At 44.8% G+C, this 17,945-nt stretch overlaps 1 protein-coding gene across 1 annotated transcript in view; it reads right to left on the reverse strand.

Annotated features, from left to right (window-relative positions):
* PRICKLE1 (prickle planar cell polarity protein 1) overlaps window positions 1-9,189 on the reverse strand; it is a 110,810-nt gene extending 101,621 nt beyond the window's left edge. Inside the window, exon 1 of the mRNA XM_049625304.1 lies at window positions 9,109-9,189. The gene's annotated coding sequence lies outside the window, so the exon portion shown is untranslated. The remainder of the gene's footprint in view (window positions 1-9,108) is intronic.
* Between the last annotated feature and the right edge of the window lie 8,756 nt (window positions 9,190-17,945).

The following is a 17,945-nucleotide window of genomic DNA, read 5'->3' on the forward strand; positions in this document are numbered from 1 at the left end:
CCTCCATACTGTTTTCCACAATGGCTGCTAATTTACACTCCACTCCTTTTTCTCCACATCCTTGCCAACACTTGTTATTTCTGTATTTCTGAATTTATTTTTTTTTTAATTTTTTTTTTTAACGTTTATTTATTTTTGGGACAGAGAGAGACAGAGCATGAACAGGGGAGGGGCAGAGAGAGAGGGAGACACAGAATTGGAAGCAGGCTCCAGGCTCCGAGCCATCAGCCCAGAGCCTGACGCGGGGCTCGAACTCACGGACCGTGAGATCATGACCTGAGCCGAAGTTGGAAGCTTAACCAACTGAGCCACCCAGGCGCCCCTCTGTATTTCTGAATTTAAAGCAGTAAGAGCAGTTGTTAATCTGGACCCCCGAAAATAATCGATACACTACGGGATATTCCAAAAGTCTGGAAACAGAAGGAAAATGATATAGTTGTCATGTTGTTTTTCAGATGAACAATTATATCCATTGTTTTTAATTTGGAAAGGTATCTGGAATGTTGACAAAAAGCATATCGAGCATGTTATTTTGGAACGTAATATTACATTTTCAAAAAGTTTCCTGACTTTCTCGGCTCTATTTGTCATGTGCCAGGCCATGTTAGGTAGGCATTGGGTATGCAATGGTGAGCAGACATGGTCCCTCCCTCACATTAATTACCAGTAGTATTTACAAGAGCAGAACATAGACCATCCTGAAACTGGGCTACCACGGTATCTATAAATTTTTGACAGCAACATGAGGAATAAACATAGAGGTGAAGGAAGGAGGGAGAAAGGAAAGAAGGAAAGAAAAGCAGTTCAGCTTAGTAGGATTAGAAACAAAATTTTAGAACTAGAAGGAAATCTTAGAGATCATCTGATTTAGTGGCTCTTAACCACAGCTGCGCATCGAATTACCTACGAACCCTTTTCAGGCTAAATGTGCAAGACCACACTCAAAACCTCCTGCCTTAAAATCTTTGTGTATTTGTATTTTGAAAAAGCTGCAAAGACATTTATGATTCAAACCTTTGGTTAATATGTACTGATCCAGCCTAATTCCCTCACTTAAATATGAGGAAACTGAGGCCCAGAGAGGTTGAGAGGCCTCCCCAAAATCACACAGCTATATTACAGTCTAATTTTCCTGATTTTCAGAAAGAGACTGGAGAAAAGCTGTCTTTTTTGCATTATTATACCACATCACTATTGTCTATTCCTTTTTTTTTTTTTTTTTTTTAATGTTTATTTATTTTGAGAGACAGAGAGTGTGAGCCAGGGAGGGACAGTTTCTGAAGCAGGCTCCAGGCTCTGAGTTGTCAGCACAGAACCTGACACAGGGCTCAAACCCACGAACTATGAAATCATGACCTGAGCCAAATAGGACGCTTAACTGAATGAGCCACCCAGGCACCCTAGCACTATTCTTGAAGCTCTGCTCAAGAAGAGACAGGATAAACTGACCAGTACTTGCCAAAAGTTACTGAACCAAAGTAAAAAGCCAGTGTCAACGGGCAAGACAAACATATAAATAGCAAAAGACCCATCATACACCATAGCAAGCTGGTTGCTTCCTCCTTAAACAGCCAAGTCAAGCTAGTTTAAAACATTCTCAAATAAATATCATTATTCCTATCAGTTTCTCATGTCAGCACTGCAATGAATAATAATTTTGGGTTTCACAGATAAGGACGGGGAGAAGAGAGTGATTTTTCTGGTTTATTCCTTAAAATTCAGAAGATCAAAAAAACAAATTTCTAACACCTCAATATGAAGAAAGACTGGTCTGCCTTTAACATGTTTGGCAGTACTTAAGGACATGTTTTTGGCTATTAGCCTGGCAAGCTGTTTAAGCTTATAGAAGGCCCACAAAGGAAACTCACATGATTACGTTAACTAAACACAAACATCTTCTCTGTATATTTTATTCCCTCCCTTCACATTCACAAAAACACAAGGGCCAAAGCACTTTAGAATTAGGTGAGGGGAGCAAGTTATTTATCACTTCAGCTCCTTTCTCAAGGCTCGTGTAAATAAGAACTAAGGAACTCAATGAAATTATTCATGTGATCCTTGCAATTAACAAGGCTAAGCATCAGAAAGCAGTTCAAAATTTGTAGGAAGCATATGGATTTTCTTACAAGAAACATCTGTGATTCTCTAAGGTACTTCAGACCTCACTTTATCTCTTTCTAAAAATTATGTAACATGCACATCCTCCAAGCTCCGAACACACTTATTACATAGTCACAGAAGAATTTAAAATGCCGTCTTTTTTTTTGACGCACATTAGAATAAGTGTTTCAACACTGGAGCACTAAGCAGTCTTTGCACATAAAATCTAACCGTTCCCTAAATTGTTTGGAAGTGATGTTTTAAAACAAAACAAAATGCCACACTAGCTCTTTTTCAGATCCTAACTAAGGACCTTAGATTATCCAAGCATGTAAATAACATAGTTGGCAATATCAATTACAGTTAACAAGTCCTGAGTGTCTTCAGGAGATTACCATATTATTTGCTTATCAGTGAGATAAAAGGAAAAAAAAAAAGAAGCGCAAATGCTTTTGGTGAAACTGTAACATGGTTTAAATCAGTTTACTATTTTTAGACTGAAAGAGTGGTATATATGCTCTTGGATTTGTGTGTGTGTGTGTGTGTATGTGTGTGTGTCCAGAAGACAGCATTTTAACTAGGGCAGAGGAGATGGCCAATATAGAAAAGGGTTTTAATAGACTTTCTATTTCAACCATGGTTACTGTGGGCTTTGTCACTATAGCAATGGGCCCTGGTGGGGCATGTATCTGGCAGGCTGGGGTGCTCAGCTGATAAAGCAACATAAACCTCATTTTACCTCGAGCTGAGCAAATTTCCTCTTAAAAGGAAATTTTTAGAATTAAAATTAATTGCAAGACAGTGTTTCAAGGATAAAGGAGAAGTCTAAGCATCAGTCGGAGGGCACTTCTTCACAAGACACTGCTATATGAAATCGAACCTCACACTTTCTCCTAGATTGTATCAAACACCTTCACTATCGTTTGTTAAAGGTAGTACCTTGGATTTAGGCAGTAGCCTCCAGGATCTCAATGATTCCTAGCAGCCTGGGTTAATTTCAGCTGTCTCTACAGGGGCTACATGAAACATGGCATTTACAAATTTGGATTATACAGCACTATTTATTACACTATGGAAGATTTCCAAAAATGCCAGAAGAGATGTTGGCATTTATGCAAGTCAACTACTGTTCAACCCAAAGAAGCACTATATTCTATAGGATGTTTTTGCCAGGATTGAAAGAGCCTATGTGAAAACACCTTAATAAGGACCATCTTAGCACCTCAGTTATTGGATACCCTCTAGCTCTAGGTGTTACATTTCAAATGGGCCAACAAACTATCCTGGAAACAGAACCCTCCCCGCCCCCACCGCCCGGGTGCTATAACCAATAGCTTCACTCCAAGTCCTGAGAGTGTATATTTTCTTATTTTCAGATTTAATAAGTCAGGTATATCTGGTAGCTATTAAAAGATTGAAACCACTACTGTTTTAAAAGGTTTCAGTGTTCAGAAATTTCAACCCCACAGAGGGGGCAGATCTGGAGGGCCTGGTTGCTGCAGAATGGTGGAATTATTTGCTGGTTTCCCCCCTTACCGCCCCCCCCCACCGCCCCCACCACTCCTTTAAAGAATATTCTTATTGACCTCTCTACTCTTTTAATGTATTTTTAACACATGATCATGGGCTCACAAAAGTAAAATAGAAAAATCTGAAGACAGTATGTCAAATAGTCTCCAGTGACCTAAAAAGATAATTTAAGTTTCCCCACAAGGGGATTTTTTTTTTTATGTTTATTTAATTTTGAGAAAGAGAGAGACAGACAGAGTGGGAGCAGGGGAGGGCAGAGAGAGAGGGAGACACAGAATCTGAAGCAGGCTCCAGGCTCTTAACTGTCAGCACAGAACCCGGTGCAGGGCTCAAGCTCACGAAGAGATCATGACCTGAACCGGTCAGAGGCTTAACCGACTGAGCCACCCAGGTGCCCCTACAAAGATAATTAGAATGATATTTGGCTAAAGAAGAAAGGGGCGGGGAAACCTGAAAACATTAGCTACTTACAGTATGTGATCAGATAACCTCTTCCCTTCTTATTCTTTGGGGAAATCCAAACTACTGTACAATGTTTCTTTAAAATTTCCTTTAATGAAAAGTTCAGTTATGCTTGCTCAAAGCAAAGGGCCATCCTACAAACCAGGACCAATATTGTATCTTGTTAAGTGGTGGCTACTTTATATCAGACTTTTTTTTTTTAAGGCAACAAAAATGGGGGGGGGTGGTTATAAAAAACTTCACAGGAAACCAAATAGCCTTTATTTAAATTAAAAGCAATCACAGCCTGATTCTTGGAACATGCTTCGAAATGCTTTTTGGCATGCAGCTGCTACATGCCGCCAATATTGTGTGTAATTGGAAACATTTCAAACAGAATTGTTACCAAAGTCAAAGACCATAATTGCGAGCTGTGGGATCTGCCTCGGATAAAAGAAGGGCAGCTGAGTGAGAGCACACTGCACTGAGTCGTCTACTTACCGGTCTGCATCTGACTGCAATATTTCCACTGTATTATTGACAAATCTTTCTTTCCAGAGACCCAATGAGAAAAGAAGGAAACAGAGAAGCATACACAAAGCAAAAGCTGGGGAATGCTATAAATCAGCAATTGGGTCAAAACTCTTAGAAGTATATGACTTCAGTTCTAGAACAACTGAAATAACACAGCCCTAACTTTTTTTTTTTTTCCTGAAGTGCAATCCACTAGAAATGAAAGGCACCTCTCCCAAGAGTTGACCCCAAATCTACCAGTGAGAAAAATACAACTGCAGTTTAATTGGTCAGAGGGATCACTTAGGACCAAACTTACAGAAGGCGGGTGGGAAGTTAAGTAAAGTTAAGTGGGACAGGGGTTGGGGGGATGGGGGATGGGGGATAGGGGTGGGGGGTTGGGGGTGTGGTTGGGGGAAAGTTAGGTAAGGTAAATGAAAGCTGTTTGCTAGTTTACAGCTTTAAGTTTCAAAATGTTTACGATGGCATCCGCCTTGCTGACATTTTTATTTGTATTTTAAATTTAAAATCTCTCTTTATAAGGAAATGAAGCTGGAAAGGTCTAATCCCTTCAGGATGGGCAATCACTCTTGTTCCTAGAGAGGTCCCTTCAAAAGTGACCAAAATGCATTTGGAATTTAGTCTAAACAAGTGAACAACACAGAAACACAGGAGGAACTATTCCATTTTCTTTGAGAGGTCTGATCCCCTCTAGTAACTGGAAATAGTGCCAGCGGACCACGGGCTCAGGACTGGTTCTTGGAAAAATCGTGTCATTCTGGCACACAGGGAAGTGATCCGATTATTCTGTCGTATCTCCGCGCCAGAAGCGTCATGACATCAGCATGCTCCAACTTGGAATGTATGCCTCTTCCCACCATCCCTCCTTCGGGAGAGAGGGGAATGAGGGAAACATGGGCTTAGCTGGATCCCCCATTTCCACTGTTCCAAGTGTTCCTTCACCAACACACATGCAGTTACCCTCCTTGACTTCAGTTCAGCACAGCTGAAAACTGAGTGTGGTCTTGTGTTACGGGGTGGTGGTGGGAGCTGACGGGGTACACTTGTGTCTATGGGAGATGGTGAAGTCCAGAAGTGGGGGGACTGCTGTGGTTCCGGGTGCCATCTCTGTCCCCGTACCCTGCTCTGGAGCGCTGGCCCCACATGCTGCCCGAAGTTTCGAGGAACTGCAACAATACGGGACTTGGCACCTAGATTATTGGACTTTCTTCTTCCAGTGTGTTTGCTCTCACAACAGCCTTCCAAAGATGTTAGTGCACAAAATGAAAATGCTTTGTTCTGTGACCAAAAGAAAAAGCCGTAAGGGTCCCTTAAAACACCAACCAACCAACCAACCAAGAAATCCAATTCATTCACTTTCTTAACACCTCTTTATTATGGAATAATTACATGTGGCTATAAGCAAATTGAATATTCTCACACTAATAAGAGTTAAACAATTGATATTATTTTACAAAAAGTGAGGGGAAAAGAGAGAGAGAGCTATCTTTCCAACAGGAAGGAGTCTATCCTGGTCAAGTGGCATCCTTAACATTTCTATGCACAGATGAGAATCACTTTGACTTTTTAAATTACTTCCCTTCTTTAAAAGGAAAAATCTATTCTTTATGAACTACTTTAACCAGAAAACTGACTGCAATTAACTAGAATACTGGTAATGATAATTTTTTTCTGAAAATCATTTCCCATAATATTGGAAAATACAAACTACAGGTTTAGGCCATTAAGAGTTACTTAGTTACTGGAAGGTCATTTTTAAAGATTCTCCTTCCATTCCATGAATAATTTGAACATCCCTCATAATATTCAACTCTGTGTTTTGCTTTCAAGGAATTATCAAAGTTTTTAGAAAAATTATTTTATAATGCCACTTTTTAAAACTTAGATTTCAGCTTAATTTTTCAAATCCTTCATTAAAGAAACCTCAAATTTTAACTTTTTCTTTTGTGTCTTTTCAGAATTATCACAGGAGAGGATATTAGTAGCAATCAGACTTTTACCCACATCTGACTCTAAACTTAATAGTTTAGCTATTAACCCTACAAGGTTTTTTTTTTCTTCCCAGCTGATATTAGATTTTATTTGCATGACCAAAGCTGACTCATTGCAATCTCCTTTATTACAGAGACAAATGGTGGTTCCATGGAAGTTGATTATAAAAACATGATAAACTTTTTAAGTTTCATTGGTATTGTTAGCAGAACTGATTGAATCTGTCACTTTAGTAAAATATATAACTTTTCTTTAAAAAAAAAACAAACCTGTAAACCAACAGGATCACACAGTGACAAATCAACAGTAAGTACCAAATTAAGGATGGAAAAATTAATTTACTAAACCCATTTGCTCACATCAATATGGCTACCTCTATGTACCATCCAGCTCTTCCCTCCTCCTTTCCTCCTCTCTTCCCCTCCCTCCCTTGATCCTTCCCTTCCCTCCTTCTTTCCTTCCTTCCTAGATTTATTCACAAGAATGAGTCACTATTGTTAGCCATGACTTATTAAAACAGATTTTCGAGTCCATCAGCAAGCATGCTGACTCTTAACTGTGGGTAATGTCCATTTGTTTCCAGAACCTTTAGTTTTAATATGTAGAACACATGCATTGTTAACCTTTAAATCCTCTGTATAAACATTTCTGGAAGGGCTTGTAAAATATCTCCTTCTGTGTTTCCTGACTGGCCAGTTGATGGCAGTTAGAACCCCCCCCCGGTACCAGCAGGTGCTGTATTTTGCTTTCTTCAGGCTCCAGCTGGGTTACAATGACAGATTCCTGTCCCAGGCCAAACCAGCCACCTAGGCTAGGACCCCACTGGAGGCAACCCGAACCAGGCCCCACCAGACAGCAAGATAAATGGCTGCTGTTTAAGTTTAAAATCCCTTGGTGGGAGTAAATATTGTTCCAGGGAAAAAGGCTTGACAAATATTGCGTCATCCTTCCAGAGCTGTCTTGATTAAAGCAGAATCTTTGGATTAAGTTGGTGCTCAATTCAAAATGTATCTATCTTGCTGTCATGGGATTTCCCCCCCTTCCTAGAGTCTGAAAACACATATTGTTGAGGATGGTCAAACAAGACTGCCGCCTCCCCAAGGGGCTGCAGTCCACTCTTGATAATAGAAGGCGGCTGAACACTGACACTTTGCTGAGGAGAATGGAGACAGCAAAGGCTTAGTGGGAAAAGGCCAGTTGTCACCTAAGTGACAGGCAACAGCTGAGCTCACACATCTGGAGCCGGACCAGGGCAAACATCCAGCAACCCTTGCTGGTCTACACCTTGGGCTTGTCTGAAGGGAGAGCAGAAGTTCCCCTTCCTCCAAAAGTACATTAAAAAATAATCTGAGGGTGAAGCAGGTCAATTATGTAACACCAGCTGCACACACAGCTGATTAAAATGAAGACAGAGGGACACGAAACTGTAAGGCATGCTCACGTTCGATTTTGTTAGGTACAAAGCGTCCTGCATCAAATCCATTCTAAAAGTCACATACACATGCATGCTTTTTACAGCACAGATGCATGTGAACCTCTCCGGAGAGGCCACATCTTTCCAGGGGCTTTTTTCCTTTTAGGCAGGTTCCCAGGCTGCGCTCTTCACCTTGTTCACGGCCGCACTTGCCTCCCATACTCTTTAGAAAATCAGCAATCGAACACCTTTGGGTTCTGACTCTGAATCGCCCTCAGGCAGGCTGGAACTCAGTGCGGTGCCATCCGTATGTCGTTCTTCAGGCTCCTGAAGACAATCTGTGGGCAATTACCCCCAAGGCCCCCCAGATAATATGGCACTGCCGATGGTCACTGGCGATGTCGTTTGTTTTTCTCAGAGGGCAATGAAATTTTAACAGCTTTCTGCTGCATCCCGAGTCCCGGCCCTGCTAATAATTAACATGCCCAGTTTCTCCAACTTTTTTTCTGCCGAAAAGGGAGGAAGACGCTCCCATTCTTTTCCAGGGACGTGCTACCTTCAGAAAATACCTTTGTCGAGGATGGGGGTGGGGGCGCGGGGGAGCCGAAGCACCCCTGCCGAAAAGCAACCGGCCCTTCCCGCAGAGCCTTGGGAGGGAATCAGCACCCTCCCTCCGGACGCCAGTAGGTGACAGGAGATCCCAAGCGGCGGACACACGCCGACGCACCCTCGCCTCCCTGCGCCCCTCATCGCCCCGACTCTGGGGCCACTGAACGGGTTTCCACGTAGGAGAGAATCAGGGGAAGAGTTGGTAGTGATGCAGCAAACCGGAGCCATGCGGACAGCCTATCTGAAGCCCTGTCGGTGCTGCAACCTAGTATCTGCTTTCACCGTCTACACAGCCCAACAAGCAGATTATGCCCTTCTCCCTTGCTGTCTGCTCTGCCGGCCCAGCCTGGATGTCACAGCACAGCACCACCCCCCCCAACCTCCCGCAGTGACCCCGTGGGTGCCTAGCCCTTCCCGCCCGGCGCTCGCCCCCCACTGCCGCGCCGCAGCCCCTCTGCAGAGCCGGCGGGAGCCGGGCTGCCACTCACCCCGCGCGAGGCAGAGAGCGGTCGGCTGGACGGTCCTCCGCGCCGCGGCAGGTCTGCGGTGCTGCGGTCCGCGGCGTCAGGGGTGGGCGAGGGCGGGCAGCCAGCGAACCATCCAGAGAGCCCGGCAAGTCGCCGCGCCGGCCGCGGGGCCCCTCGGGGAAGTCAGCGCAGGCGGCGCGCGGCTGGCATGTTCCGGGGCGCGCTGTCGGGCGGCGGCGGCGGCGGCCGCGGAAGGCGGCGCTCGCAGCGGGCTGCAGGCGGAGTGCGCTCCGACTCCGGAGCCCCGCGCCGCGGCGCCGCCGCGCACCCCGCCCTCGGCCTCCGGGGCCCGGCGGGAGCGAAAACGCGGAGCGCGGACACCGCCGCGGGATCCAGGCCGCTCGGCGCGCACCCACGCGCGCCCCGGCTCGGCCCCGAGCGGCGAGGTCGGTGCCCGGCTCCGGAGGGCGCGCGGGCGCAGGGCGGCGCGGCCGGGAGTGCGTGCGGCTGGGCGGGCGGCGAGCTGGGCAGGACCCGCTGGGCGAGCAGCCGGAGGCGCGGAGCTGGGGGCGGGTAAGCTGCGAGATGAAGTTCACCCTGGCGCAGCCCAGGTTCTCAAGTGCAGCTCGCTCTTCTCCTCCGCCCCGCCCCCGATTTTATGCTCCCTCCCCCTTTTTTTAAACCAACAATCCTGATGGATTGAAAGACAGGAAGGGGTGACGCGGGGGAAAAGACAAACCCAATTTCCTCTGATCAAACGGTTTGGGGATTGCCTATTTGGGTCTCTCTTCACTTGGCGTGTGTGCTGGGGAAAGGGGTAGTTAATTAAACTCTTAGATTCCTTCCGGCGCGCCTCGCCTCGCCTCGCTGGGGACCCCCTTGGACTCGATCCTATCTCGTGTAATCCTGCAGGCTGGGCTGCCTGGGCCTGGGAGCAAGAAGCCGAATATTCAGCCTCTAGTTTTTTCCCTTCCCCTCCTCGACGGTCCTAGCATCTCAAAGAAATTCCCCAAGTGTGGGGGGCTCATGTGAGAACCTGAGCTCACCCCAATGTCCAGAGCCTGACCCAAGTTAGCGCGTCTTACTTTAGAGTCGTTTTCAGAGTATTAATTTGATCACGAGGATCATTTTTTCATTGGCCAACTACTCTCCAGGTTTTCTCTCTGCCCGATTCCCAGGGTTGGGCTCTCAGGCACTTTCTCCCAGGATGTACTAGGCCTGTTTGCAAGTTCTGCCCTGACATTTGTGTCCCCTTAGAACCTCTCACCATTTCCAGTTCCAGATCAGTGGAGTCACACACCCATGTGGGTACGATTTCCCCCGAGGTTGCAGAGGGCAGACTCCATGGCAGCTGCTAACCCCCAACTTGACAGGTGTCTCTGCAAAGCTGGATTTTGTTGATCTCTCAACCCCTGTCACAACCCTCTAGGATACTGTATCATCTTCCAGGAAGACGAAGATGTGTGTGTGTGTGTGTGTGTGTGTGTGTGTGTGTGTGCGCGCGCGCGCGCGCGCGCGCACGCGGGGGGGGGTGTTGTAAGAAGCATTTTTATTCCTTTAAGAAAAATCAAAATTGCCAATTTCAGAATTTTTCAGAGCACCGAGTCTCCTGGATTTTCATTGGAAGTGAAGCAAGGGACAACTCAGCAAAAATAGAGCCGATGAAAAAGAGGATGTAAGGAAATAACATCTAAAGGCAAAGGGAGGAGGAAATGGTACAAATCTAGGGAAAGGTTTCGCCTTGGCACTGTGCTCTGTAATTCCAAGTCTGACTCACATCTCCTGCACTACAGAAACTGTCTCCCTTCTAGATACACAGGATGAGTTTCTAATTCTTTGAGCACAGATCACTCAGGAAACAAGGCTGTTGCTTTTGAAATAACTCCACTTGCTTGTGGTGTTTGTAACTGATGGGAATCTGAAGGGAAACGACCTAGGCTTTCTTGCCCCTCGGCATTTTATTGGAGTTACCTTTTAAGTTATGTCTGTTTATCTTGCCATGGTTACAAATGCTTCTATTAAGCTATAAACTTTTAGCTTCTCTCTAACCTCCAGAACTGCCCAAGAAGACTGACAAGGTGATTTGTTTCACCCATGGAGGTAGTAAAATTAGTACTTTTAGAGGCAGAGAGTCCACTCTCTTTGCTAGTATCTGTGGGTGTCTATCTGTCTATTGTCTCAATCAAGACCTTCACATGAAAGCACTTTCCCAACCAAATGAGTGATGCAGGAGAATAGAATCCATGGAGGATGGAGCAGAGAATGCGTCACTCATACTGTGGCGTCTTCACGAGAAAGTCCTTTTCAGTGGACCAGCAGGCATTTGTAGCAGGCAGAATTGGGTATGTAGAAGCTCATGGAGAGAATATTTGTAATGCCTGCACTTGGACTTCCCCACTAATTGGGGGAAATGCTACTTTCTTATGCTAAGAGATGAATCTGTTATCAGAGGACTTATAACTCTATGATGACTCCACAAAGGTGTTGTTTACTTGAGCATCAAACATGTTGGGCATGGCAGGGCATCCACAACTGTTCCCTCCAGAGGCTTACTTCCTCTCCAGACAGTGTGTCGGGCAGCATATTTTGGATTCAATGAAAATGTGAATGCTTGGTCTTCAACCAGGACTCTCCTAACACTACTTTGGATACTGCATGTGGTGATTTGTCATCAGAGAAATCTGAATTCAAATCCCAGCCCTGCTGCCCACCAAATGCAGCCCGGGAAATGCAGTTAATCTTGAGGTGATTCTTAGTTTCTTCATTTGCAAATGAGGAGAGTAATAACTACCTCAGAGAACTTTAGGGGAGGATTGAAGGCTAGGTGTGCAGAAAAGACTCAATAGTTGGAAAGTTTGTATAACGCCACAGCCACTCTTCTCTACACTAGGGTCCATGAAAAATCCTACAAGTAGGAAAAAAAGCATTTTAAAACTTAATAGAAAAAAGCATTCTTCATTGTGGAGTATTGGGTTGCTTCTGGGTCTTTTGTATTACTGGTGTTACTTTCTTTGCCTTTACAAACCAACATGGTACCATACCCTTTATAAGCAAATAAATTCACTTAGGGAATGTTTACTTTTCTTTTACAGCCTTGATAACAAACGGATCTTTTTTTTTAAGTTTATATATTTTTTTGAGAGAGAGAAAGAGAGAGAGAGACAGAACACACACACGGGGAGAGGCAGAGAGAGGGGGACAGAGGATCCGAAGCAGGCTCCAGGTTGTCAGCACAGAGCCCGATGTGGGGCTCGAACTCATGAACCGCGAGATCAGGACCTGAGCTGAAGTCGGATGCTTAACTGACTGAGCCACCCAGGCGCCCCACAACTGTATTTTTAAGATGATAGCTTGATGCATTAAACTGTGTCCTCCAGAGATTCATCCACTGAAGTGCTCACCTCTAGTACCTCAGTATGTAATCTGGTTTGGAGGTACAGTCTTTGTAGAGATAATCAGGTTAAAATGAGGTCAGTAGGGTGAGCCCTGATCCAATATGACTGGAGTCCTTATAACAAGGGGAGATTTGGAAACAGACATGCACACAGGGAGACCACCAGGTGAATATGGAATGGAGGCAAAGTTAAAGGTGATGCATCTGCAAACCAAGAGATCACCAGAAGCTAGATGAGACACATGGAACAGATTCTTTCTCACAGCCCTCAGAGGAACCAAGCCCTGCTGACACTGTGATCTCAGACTTCTAGCCCCCAGAACTATGCTACAATAAATTCCTGTTGTTTAAGGCACCCAGTTTGTGGGGTGTTGTTATGGCAGCCTCAGCAAATGAATGCAATATGCAACCAAGTCATGCCATTGAATATCTCTCGGCTCACAGAAGAGTGCTATCACGCGAAGATGAAAAGTTCTCGACAGCTTAGGCCCCAAGCTCGGACCTTAAAAAAGCAAGAACCGGACAGTGTTGGCAGGCTCTGTTTGGTGATTCCTAGGCTTTGCTTGGTCCCTGTTCCCTGTGTTTGCCCACAACTGGGACTCCTTTCCGTGACCTGAAGACTCAGCTCCACTCAGTGTTTCCAGGGCAAACCAGTTTTGACTCTTTAATGAAGGTCATAGGCTGGGGCGCCTGGGTGGGTCAGACGGTTGAGCGTCCGACTACGGCTCAGGTCATGATCTCGCAGTTTGTCAGTTCGAGCCCTGCGTCGGACTCTGTGCTGACAGCTCAGAGCCTGGAGCCTGCTTTGGATTCTGTGTCTCTCCATCTCTCGGCCTCTCCCCTGCTCATGCTCTGTGTCTCTCTGTCTCTCAATAATAAATAAACGTTAAAAAAAAATTTAATGAAGGTCATAGGCTTAGCTGTAAGGCATGTTCCCCTGCTAGAAATTCTACATAGGTTTCCTAGGTTGAGTACACCCTCCTGTATTAGCCTAAAAGATCCCTCATATTTGTACTCTATCTCTCTAGTTATTTTCCTACCGGTCCCCACCCTTGTTTGCTCTAAGCATATTAAAGTATTTACAATTCTTCAAAAGCATTAAGCTATTTTATGCCTCTGTGCTTTGAACATACCTAGAATGTTACCCACTGATAACTGCCCTCTTTAATAGCTAACTCCTGCTTAGCCTTTAAAATTCAACTGAAGCATTACCTTCTTGATTGTCCATCCATATGCATATTGTTTTGTCTGTCTAGCATCTATTTCTCCTTTACAATGCCCAGATTTTCTTTGGAGAACCATTTTCGCCCATTGTGATGCCTATGGTTGCCTTGGGGACTTACCCCTGGCTTTGTTGTTTGGACTGTGTGACTAAGACTGGAAAATTAGGGGCCTGGATCCTCCTAATCAAAAGATTGGTCCAGGGATGGGCATATGATCCAGGATAGATCCTGGGATCTTGCAGGAACTTTTAGGAGTTTGACAACAACAAAGTCAACAAATACTTATTGAGCATTTATATAATAGTGACCTCTTTGCTGGAAATTTAATAATAAACCAAACAGATAAAGTTTTTATCCCTATCGCTCTTCTTTGAGCTCCTGGATCAAACCTTGCCTGAAAACAAACTACCACTGAGTTTTTCAGATTAAATTGATATTTTGTTGTTGTCTTTGAAGCCAGTTTGGGGTTTAAGTGACTTGCAAATTAAAGAATACTAACTGGTACATTCCCTTCACCATTTAGATGCTACCTTTCTCTGTTCAACTTTCTACTCTTTTATCACATCATTTGTTTATTTGATTAATTATACCTGATCTTATTCCAAAAAGAGTTAAGCCCACTTACAATTAAGCAACAATAACATATGGCAAGTGAACTTGAAATTGTAATTTGAAAGTAAGTATGAAATGAGAAACAGAAATGAGACAAATTTATAAAATGAATTCCATAAAGAGTGGCACACAATTTAGCTTTCAGGTTTCTAGCAGCCAATATAACAAGGGTATCATAATTCTTACACAATTGAAAATGTGTCTAAGATAAAATACTCCTTTTAGGAGAAGCACAACTATTGCTAACTCAAAGAGCAGGAGGAAGCACCCAGAGCAGGTCATCATGAATAAGGCTCTAGAAAAATGTTGTACAGTATCCTCAACAACATCCTCACAGAGTACATGACAATGCGTTTCTTGGGGCTGTTGGTGAGAGCATCTGTCAATTCATTTCTCAGAAAATTCCTTTTCCAGAAAGTAATTTAATTCACTTCACTTTGTGGCAGGCACTGCACAGAGTATATGACAATCACAAGGAAGTTGGTAGTCCAAAGTGTTCTGGTAGGGCACAGCAGAGGTAAGCCACATAGCTGGAGGGGATAGAGGTAGGGTCAGGGAAGGCTTCCTGGGAGAAGAGGCACCTGAAAGGTGAACTACCTAGGGAAAGGTGTGTGTGTGTGTGTGTGTGTGTGTGTGTGTGTGTGTCCATGGTCAACCAATTTAGTTAGAGGGAACATCATGTGTAAAAGTGAGGGTGTGGTGGATCTGAGAAACTGAAAGATGTCCAGTCTGGCCGCAGTTTGGGGGACAAGGGGAGAGCAGTGATGGAGGCGTGGATGAGCCTGGGGAGACGGGCAGAGGCTGCGTCATGAACAAGCTTTGGTGGGGGAGGCTGGTGAGTTCAGTTTTGGATATCAGGAGAAGGTAACCCTCCAAACTGACTAAGAAGCCAAAGATCTAGGAATGAGCGAGGGAGGACGTGGTGTGAAAGAATTCAAGAGCAGAGGGCATTTCAAGAGCAGAGTAGTACCTAGCCTCTTCTGCTAAATTTCAGACCACCCAGAACAAACTGTGCTCCATGAAGCCCTAATAGTTCTATTGAACATCTAAATTAGAGGTTTGCAGGAGGCCCTCTGAGGTCCTGAAGGGTGGGCCTTGGGGACCTCAGGAAGGTTCTGCAGTTGATAGTAGCTGTATAAAGTATACTGGCTAATCTGCGCGTGTCCTTCAGGCAATCCTCCATAAATAAATATGCACCAGGCTTTTGGGAGTTTGGCCAGTAGTGATCTTGAAATTATCATTCCTTGGCAATACTCAACCACTCTCTGCTGCTCATTTAAAAAGGAATTATATGTCTGGGGCACCTGGGTGGCTCAGTCAGTTGAGCGTCTGACTCTTGATTTGGCTCAGGTCAGGATCTCATGGTTCACGGAATTCGGCCCCTCCTCGGGCTCTGTGCTGACAGCGCAGAGCCTGCTTGGGATTCTCTCTCTCTCCCTGTCTCTCTGCCCCACCCCTGCTTGTCCTCTCACTCTCTAAATCAGTCAATCAATCAATCAATCAATTCCTTAAAGAAAAAAGAGTTAAATATTTTAACAGTCAGCTGAGCCAAACTGTGAACATTGATCATCTCTTGTGAAAACTGCCCCAGGATATATGCAAGAATCCAAGATCACTTCAAAGGTGAGTGGGAGCAAGATGGTGAGTTAGGGTCCGCTCCTTTGTCAGAGCAATCTTTGTAATCTTCCATCTGTTGTCTCTGCTGCTGGTCTGCTCCTTGAGGAGCAGTTGTGACTCCACTGCCTTGCACTACTGGAACAGAGTAGGTGCTCAGTATACACAGAACGATAAGTGACTACTGGGGTCTCAATAGAGGGAGCGAAGGAGTGAGTGGGGGACAGATAGAGCTGGTCAGCACATGCCTAAGGTGATCCAGCCAAGGCTAGTGTGGTCCACAGTCTACAGGAACGCAGGGGCAGGCATTTGGGCAGTAGAGACAGCCATGGATGGGGAGGCAGTGGGCCAGGTGAAGCGGCAATTAGGGTTTGGGGCAGGGTCTCACCTCCCAGGAAGAGGGAGTGTTAGATTGTCAGCATTCAACCAAAGGAGCTGGAGTTCAAGTGTGGACCAGAGTCCCAGTGACCAAATTAGAAAGCGGGGTGAAATCCAATGGTATCTACCCATGGTGGGGCATGGCTGCTACTGGTAGGATACTCAGAGTAGATACCTCGCTTTGGGGAACAAGATTAATTGGATCTCCACCGCCAAAATGGAGAGGCTGAGACTGGAGGATAGACTGGTGTTTGTGTATTTTGGTTCTCTGATTCTGTCTTCCTTATTTATACTTCAAACCAAACACGATCGATTTTACATACTTGTGAGTATGAGAAAGAGAGAGAAAGAAGAAAAATAAATGTCCTTTTTGCTCCCAGCTATTATCCCTATTCTATTTCAAATCTTCTTAGTGCAATGTAGAGACACAACTAATTTATTCACTTTGACAGCTTATAAAAACTTAAGAGAGTGACATGATGGCTTCTAATGACCTTCCTGGAAATGTCTTGAGTTAAATGGTGCCTCATTTTCTCTTTTTTTCATCAAAAAGGAACTTTGGAGCTTTTAGTTGAATCACTGAAGGACCATTAAAATCAATCCTCTGCCTCTCAAACTCTAGATCTTGGGTCTGACTACATATTCTCTCCTTTTTATAAAACGTTGCAATTCTTGCTTCAGAATGTTGCTTATTCTTTTGACCGTGGGCTTGGAGATTTCCTATAGATAGCACATAGTGTTCCATAAATATCTTCAAGAATGACCTGCAATGTCTAAATTAGCTTTTTCCCTCCCTCATGCTTTGGCTGGGGCAGGAGTTTCCAGATGTCAGAGTTTAAATAACTCCACAACTCCTGCTCATGGCCACCCCGCCTCCATAAGCCAACTCCCAACTCCCACCCTGAGCCCAGAATTTGTGGGGCATTAAAGTAAAACAAAACTTAAGCAAGCGTAAGAAAAAAAAATTACATGCTCAGTAGTGTGGCTATGGGCTGTAAGTGTGAAAAAGGAACAACTTTCACATAGAGCTTGCTAAACTTACGGTCCATCATCTGGAGTTTGAGATGGGAAGGGGGAACCCGTTGAATGGTGCACTACGTGCCATTTCTGAGCAGAAAAAACCAAAAGGAAACAGTAGCCTTATGCTCACCCACTCTGAAAATCCAGATCCGGAGTCACGTGGTAGGAAGGGGGCGGGAGCATCCTGGAGCCACATTCCTGATCCCCTGGGAACTGGCTTCCAGGCCAGCACCCTGCACCAGGATGTGGTTTTCGGGTGAGTGAGAGCCACCAATGGGCTTCAAAGTTAGCCTCTTTTGTTAGTGTGCCTACCTTGTGACTAGAGCACACTCTCCTCTACATTACTGTCCTAACGCATTAGCAGAATAATGTGTCACTCATGATGTGACTGAGTGCAACGTAGAAAGGAAATCAGTTTACTACCTCCATTAGGTTAAAAGGCAAACGGGGGACTACACCGATAATCTAACGGCAATATTTTAATTTTCAGGGTTAGTTACCTGACAGGAGATTTCTCTTTTAATTTAGCTTTCCATGTTGTGTAATAATGAAGTTTAAGGGGCCTCACAGAGAAACAGAGGAAATTAGGGTGCCAAGCAAATTAACACACTTAATCC

This window comes from Panthera uncia, chromosome B4, assembly GCF_023721935.1.
Source record: "Panthera uncia isolate 11264 chromosome B4, Puncia_PCG_1.0, whole genome shotgun sequence".
NCBI lineage: Eukaryota > Metazoa > Chordata > Mammalia > Carnivora > Felidae > Panthera > Panthera uncia.